Raw genomic sequence first — 7,714 nt, 5'->3', positions numbered from 1 at the left:
TCCGCGTATATAACTCGCCCCCCCCCCCCCCCCCCCATTAGATTCTTTATATTTCCAGCCATGCTGATGGGAAAATGTCCAAGTTTGTTATAATTTGCAGGTATAGAATCTAATTATTGAAGGGTCATCTTAAAATTGTTCCCCCCACTTCTACAGTTGGGAAAGCAGAGGGACAAGTGGGTAGAGGGGGGATCAGGTGGCTCTCTGCCCCTCCCCCCATTTCTTTGCCCTGCAGCTTGCCTGCTCCTGGCAGCTTCTGCACCACTATCTACCACCCCACAGCCTCTGGCATGGCTGAGCTCTGACTCCGTTCACTCCTGGGTCATGGAGCGCACAGAAATGTGGCCCAGCCACTCAGCAGCATCCCAGGGGTGCCACTGCTGTTTGTCCAGGCAGGGAACAGAGTTCCACGCTCTGGGAAATAATGGAGCTGGAGCCAAACTAATCCTGAGTAGTGGGGCGGAGGTTAGAGGGAGCAGGTGTCTGCTGTGGCTCTGACTGACCCTGATGCAGGCTTGGGGCAAGAGTCGGAGCTGCAGCAGCCCTCGGTTTCCCCTCCTCCCACCTTGTATTTGAATCCAAAGATGAAGGGCTTTTTTCCCCCCATGCTGAATGGGGAAGAAACCACATCTTGGATATGAGTAAATATGGTGTGTTTTGGTACTCGCTTACTGCTGTGATTTCACTACTCTCTCCTATGTTATCTGTAGTTAATCTTTAGTTCCAGTTATTTAACAAGGCTAAGTTTGAAGATCAAGTCACAAAACAAATAATTTTATTTTTTTCATTTTTTTTTTTCTTTTAGAACTTGTTACAACAAGAGGTTTTTGATATTGACTGAATAGTTATCTGGCTATCATAGATACTCAATTCTGCACCGATTTACTGATGTATCTGAAAGCTTTGAAAATATGCATGTGAATCCATACCTGAATGGGCATAGTCATTATGCTGCTCCAGCCCATAACACACTTGAGTGCCCAAACTCATCTTTCTTCTTAAATTGTTTCTTTGATTGGCATTTAAAATAAGCATAAAGCAACATAAAGTTAAGCCTTAGAATTTATCATCAAGCTAGGCAGTTCTAAAGGTTATCCTTCCAAGATGTCTGTCCCAACTTCTGGTTCTCATCGTCTTAAAAGCTGTTTTTCTTTACCCATATTCAAGATGGGCTTACTTAGCCATGCTTGCCATTATGAACAGCATGAATTAGAGAGTCAGTCAGGATTTCCATATGCCTATTTGCACGATATGGCAGTATAAAATTTTATTACAAAATAATGTGGTCTTTGTAGATTTAATTTTTCTCTCTTGTTGCTCTTTTTTGGAGTGGATAAAATTTATTCTACTCGTTCCTTTCTTTCTGTCTTTTCTCTCATTTTGGGAATGGCAAAATTTGGCAATTTTTTCTTTTCTTTTACTTTAATGAGCAAGAAATGGCATAGAGGTTTTTGGCCACCCTTTTTCTTGTAGCAGATAATTTCACAGTACGAACAAAATACCAGAATGGCTTTGCCTCCGACTTCTAATCTGTTAAGAATTTTGTCCCTGAAGAACATAGCAGTTTGAGTTTATATGTGAATTTTGATCTATTTCTCCAAGGCTTGCAGAATTGGGTAATGTAATTTTAACTGTACTTTTTCATGACTTGGTTTCTCAGCTTCTTAAGGAAATCTGCTTTCTTATCTTAGTTCAGTTTGCTATTTCTCAGTCCAGATGGCAGACAAAGTTCTTTTAAGTTACAGGGTCATGTTTCAAACACTCCACAGAACACGTCACCAAAATACGTTCAAAGTTGGATTGTAGCAAGCGCTGGGCCCTAGGGATGGCCATGATGCCCCCTGCTAGCCACGCAGCATCTGCTTCACCCTGGCTCTCTGAGTACCTCCCGTCCCCTTCTTGCCTGCCATGCCCTGGTGTAATTATTTAACTTGGAAAAGGGAGGCTGCCCAGGGGTCCCAGAGTGAGCCCTCGTCCACTAACAAGCTCTGCTCTAGCACATTAAGTGCTTCAAGGGCAAATTTTTGTAGCCTTCATCCTCCGCTGCAGCCATGTCCATGCCTCACAGATGGTGCTGTCCTTTCATTTTCCTTGTTGGGACCTTGGCTTTCCTGGTTTCTGCTCCTTCCCTTTTTCTGGGCCTTCTAGCCCTTGTCACACCTGCTTTGGCTCAGGGCCCTTGGCCTCAGTATCTCTGGCCTGCTCAGGCGCTTCCCCCTGGCCCCATCTCTTCCCTGCTTGGGTGCTGGGCCCCCTCCCCTCAGCCCCATCTCTGCCCTGCTTAGGTGCTGCACCCCCTGCCCCCAGTCCTATCTCTGCCCTGCTTGGGTGCTACTGGGACCTCCTCCACCCCTGATAGTCCCAATTTAATCTGCTGGTATAAATTCCAAAATGAAAACAAACAGTTGCTGTAACTAAAACCCTTAGCCCACCAGTTATATAATCAAACTTAACCCCCCTGCCCTGGGTCATAATCCTCTGCTTGCCTCCAGCACCTTACTTGAATTTCCAGGGCACTTCAGCAGTCAGCTAGGCACTATTCTGCAGGAACTCTTTCCTCTGCAGTCTTCAGGGCCAGACTGCCTGTCCAGGCTTATATGCTCCCTAACCCCTGCTGCCTTCCAGTCATGAGGCTTCCCTTGGCTGGCTGCAGGTGTGCCCTTTAACCTAAATGAGAAGCTCGCTGCCTAGGCAGCAGTGTTTCCTTGTTACCTTCCTTCTTGCAGCCAGTCCCTGTTCAGGTGCCTGAGCTGTATCTGCTGTTGTTTCTCTCTCGAAGTAACAAGAGCATTTTGGCTCCCTGTTACAGGGATCCGCTTCGTTCAGAGCATTCTTAATGAACTGTTGACCCTCAGCAAGATTCTTTGAGTATCTTGCATGAGACTCATGTGTGAACATACTGATATATGCTGTTTGCAACAGGAATTGCATTCTTTTCATCGGTACCTTTTAAAGCTCTGTACTGGAACTTGGTAGAAATGAATTAAATTATTGTTGCTTATCGCCTCTAATGCATCTAGTTTTGACTGAAGTTTTACCTCAGCTGTATCTCATGGCAGAGAAGTTTTTTGTTTTTCAGTTAGGAATAGATCTGTTACTTTGAGCATTATAGTTTTTCAAACTACTTCATCCTCTACATTTGCATGTAGCTATGAGCACATACATGTAAATCCATTGCATGTACACATGTAACTGCAGTGACATCCCTGGAAATCTGGTTCTCTTAGCCCCAAAAATAGAGCTGGGTTGAGATCTATAAGTTTCTACAAGTATGTCCATGGCAAGAGGAGGATCAGGGAAAGTGTGGGTCCCTTACTGAATGGGGGAGGCAACTTTGTGATAGAGGAGGCAGAAAAGGCTGAAGTGCTTGGTGCCTTTTTCACCTTGGTTTTCACAGGTAAGGTCAGCTTCCAGACTACTGCACTGGGCAGCACAGTTTGCGGAGGAGGTGAGCAGCCAACACTGGCAAAAGAACAGGTTAGGGACTATTTAGAAAAGCTGAATGTGTACAAGTCCGTGGGGCTGGATGGGATGCACCCAGGGTGCTGAGGGGGTTGGCTGATGTGATTGCAGAGCCACTGGCCATCATCTCTGAAAACTCATGGCGATTAGAAGATTCTCAGATTATTGGAAAAGTGCCCGTATTGAAGAAAGGGAAAAAGGCGGATCCAGGAAACTACAGATCAGTCAGCCTCACCTCAGTCCCTGGAAAAATCATGGAGCAGATCCTCAAGGAATCCATTTCTAAGCACTTGGAGGAGAAGAAGGTTTTTTTGGAACAGTCGACATGGATTCACCAAGGACAAGTCATGCCTGACCAACCTGATTGTAGGGCTGTACAAAGCTTCAGTCGCAGGTTTGATTCAGTGGAGATTTGGCCTGATTTGGTGGCCGAATCTGAATTGAATCAGGAGACCCTTTAATCTCTCTGAATCAAATCTGAACCCTCTGAATTGATTCGGAAAGATTCAGATATTCAGACACAGACACAGCTTTCAATGTTTTTTCTACATACCTCAAGGTAGCAGGTGGCTCATGAATGCTGTGATGCTGGGGCGGATGGAGTGTCCCACAGGAGCGTGGGTGGCTCCCCAGCATGCTCAGTAGCAGACCCGGAAGTGGACCAGAAACACTTCTGGTCCACTTCCACGTCTGCTGGGGAGTGTGTGTGGGGGGGGCCCTGTGTCCCCCAGGCTTGGTGACTGGTGCCTTCTGGGTCTGGGGGGGGCACCCGGGGTCCCCCCCTCAGCCGATCACCGAGCCGAGGAGGGTGCAGGGGGTGCCCGCAGGCTCCCCAGAGGATCCGGAAGTGGACCAGAAGTATTTCCGGGTTTGCTGCTGAGCATGCGGGGGGCCCCACTGCACTCCCGTGGGACACTCCATTTGTCTCAGCATCGCAGCATTCACGAGCCATGCCTGGTTCCATGAGGTATGTAGAAAAAAGATTTTAAGCTGGTTCTATGTCTGAACTGCTGATTCTCCGAATTGGCATCAAAGATTCGGATTCGGCCTAATCGAATCAGGGACTGATCTGAATCAATGATTCAGCCCTGATTTGAGCTGAATCTGAATCCAAATTGAATTTGGCCCATTTCACACACCCCTGCCTGATTGCCTTCACTAATAAGATGACTGGCTGTGTGGGTGTGGGGACTGGTGGATGTCTTGATTTTACCTTGATTTTAGCTAGGCTTTTGATATGGTCTCCCACAACATTCTCGCTGGCAAGCTAAGGAAGTACAGACTGGATGAATGGACTCTAGGGTGGATAGAAAACTGGTTGGAGCATTGGGCTCAGAGGGTAGTAGTCAATGGCTTGATGTCCAGGTGGCAGCCAGTATCAAGTAGAGTGCACCATGGGTTGGTTCTGGGGCCGGTTTTGTTCAATGTTGTCTTCTAGAATGACCTGGAAGATGGCATAGAGTGTACCCTCTGCAAGTTTGCCTATGAGACTAAGCTGGGGGGAGTAGTAGATATGCTGGAGGGTAGGGCTAGCACTCAGAGAGACCTAGACATATTGGAGGATTGGACCAAAAGAAATCTCATGAGGTTCAACAGGGACAAGTGCAAAGTCCTGCACTTAGGATGGAACAATCCCATGCACAGTATAGGCTGGGGCTGACTGGCTGGGCAGCAGCTCTAGCAGGTCTGCAAAAAATGACCTGGGGGTTGCAGTGGACAGTAATATGAGCCAGCAGTGTGCCCGCATTGCCAAGAAGGCTAATGACATACTAGGCTGCATTTGTAGTGTGTGGGCCGGGAGCGGTCCGAAGCCCTCAGAGGCGCGTGGCAGGCTGTGGCCAGCAGCCCGGACACGCCGGGTTGGGGAATGCAGGCCGGCGGGCTAGAATTAGGCACGGACGCTTAGCAGTTGATTAAAGATTATTTTACTTACACTGAAGATGGTCGCGGTGCAAGCAGGAAAACTTGCTTGGGTTGCGGTTACAGACAGAAAAGAAGAGAGGCGGACAAGAGTTCCTTCCACGCGAACCTCTAGCCCAATTTGGTTGAAGGCTCTAAACACGTGAGCCCGTTGCGTCAACCGAAGAAAACAACTCGAAGCAGAGAGCTCTGGATACACTCACACGAAGTTTGCTAGGCTCTGTGGAACTTGCGCACAGGAAAGGGGTTCGTCGAGGGATCGTTCGGCGACGGGGGGAGGCCAGAGGTTGATCAGACCCCTGTAGCCGCCTTAAGGTACACGCTGGGTTCGATAGGCTCCGCAGCGCTTAGAGATCTTCACGAGACGTGAAGTTTTCCTCCTCCAGATGGTTGTGGAGTCCTCCCTTGCGGGGTTCTCCTCGGAGTTCTCCAACTTGGGCGGAAACCGCTCAAGCCTCTTATACGGCTAGCAAGCCAATTGCCAGCCGCCACGTGGGAATAATTTAGAACTGGCCAATAGTGGGACACAAATTTGCATGCGGGTGGAGGGAACTCCTTTGCACTGGGGTTTTCTCTTTGCAGCTAAGAAATGCACCTTGCAAAGAAAGTTCCTCTTGGCGGGAAATAATTTAGCAGTGCCGAAGCGCGCACAAACAAAATCACACCCTTGGGTTGTGACATGTAGGAGTGTTGCCAGTAGGGCAGAGGAAGTGATTCTTCCCCTCTGTTCAGCATGGGTGAGGCCACATCTGGAGTACTGTGTTCAGTATTGGGCCCCCCACTACAGAAAGAATGTGAACAAATTGGAGAGAGTCCAGCGGAGGGCAGTGTAAGTGGTGAGGGGGCTGGGGCACATGACTTATGAGGAGAGGTTGAGGGAACTGTGCTTTAGTGTAGAGAAGAGAAGACAGAGAGGATTTAATAACAACCTTCAATTACCTGAAGAGGGGTTCGAAAGAAGATGAAGCTAGACTGTTCTCAGTGGTGACAAATCTCAAGTTGCAGCGAGGGAAGTTCAGGTTAGATGTTAGGAAGAATTTTCTCACTAGGAGGGTAGTAAAGCACTGGAACAGGTTACCCAGAGCGGTGGTGGAAGCTCCATCCTTGGAGGTTTTTAAGACTTGGCTAGACAAAACCTTGGCTGGGATGATCTAGTTGTGGTTAGTCCAGCTTTGGGCAGGGGGTTGGACTAGATGTCCTCCTGAGGTCCCTTTCAACCCTACTTTTCTATGATCTGTTAGTGAAAAGTATCTGTATTTGTCAGAATATGTAAAGTGGAAATGAGTACTGAAGTATAATTCTGTATTTATAAAGCATGCCTGTAAACAAACTCTTTAACATTTTTTTTTTCAACTGAATGCTTTGCATTTTCCTTAATGTGTGTTAAGGTTCTGCATGTGTTGGTTGGTACTCTGTATTCAGAATTTACATGATATCTTTTCATTCTTCTCATTCCAGCCTGAATATACCTTTAGTGCCACTTCACTGAAAAATCAAATATTCTTTTTTCCAACCAAGGACCATAAAATTAATTTAATGGATCGAGTAAAACAAATACATTTATGATGGTGGCATTACTGTTTCTTTGAAGTCTTTTAAGCATTATCTTAACTGTCTTTTCCCCCTTGCAATTTTGTGTTCTCTTAGGTGTCATGAAAACCTAACTCATGATGATTTCAGCATGTATAAAACAGAGTAGTGTTAAATACATTAGAAAAGGCATTTTTATATGGTGCTTTTCATAAGTTCTGTAACATCTGAGTTTCCCAGATTTGTGCAGAAATCTCCAGGTGAATGCATTCAACAAAAGGTGGGTGGTTGGTTCCTGGCCTGCTTGGTACCCTTTCATTTCTGTGACAGTCCTGGTCTAAATTCTGTGGCAGGGCCCTTTGTCTGCTTTTCTGTTTGGCTGTTGCAGACTGGAAATTCAGGTGCTTGTCCATATGTATACTGCACTCTTAATTCGGTAAGCAGCTCGCATTCTGAAAATGAACATCTTTCGGCCTGCAGTTTCTGTTGGGATCACGTGTGACCTTGAATGCCCATATTCGGGAGCAATCCCAGTATCCATATTGCTGTGCATTTCTCTTGGATATCAACTTTATTGTATATATTAGTGTTAATTTAGTGCATTTTGCCAGTTGGCATCTTTTGACTATTTTAGATAATAGTTGAAAAGTTCATATTGGTTTCTTCCTGGGCAAATATGAATTACTGAGGTCTCTGCTGGCACCAGGATTTTGAAGTGTGGCATGCCGAGTGTCCTGGTTTTAAATGTTTAACCTCTTGAGAAGCAACATATTCGGTTAGCAACAGACAAACTAAAAGGCCT

The 7,714-nt window shown here is 46.4% G+C and overlaps 1 protein-coding gene across 2 annotated transcripts in view; it reads left to right on the top strand.

The window, feature by feature from the left end:
• Nucleotides 1-7,714, top strand: part of HACE1 (HECT domain and ankyrin repeat containing E3 ubiquitin protein ligase 1) — an 83,071-nt gene that overhangs the window by 71,984 nt on the left and 3,373 nt on the right. The window lies entirely within an intron of this gene.

The sequence above is a fragment of the Alligator sinensis genome, unplaced genomic scaffold, assembly GCF_000455745.1.
Source record: "Alligator sinensis unplaced genomic scaffold, ASM45574v1 scaffold313_1, whole genome shotgun sequence".
NCBI classification, from domain to species: Eukaryota; Metazoa; Chordata; order Crocodylia; family Alligatoridae; genus Alligator; species Alligator sinensis.
Note: the sequence above shows the minus strand (reverse complement) of the source record. Positions and strands in the feature narration are given on the sequence as shown.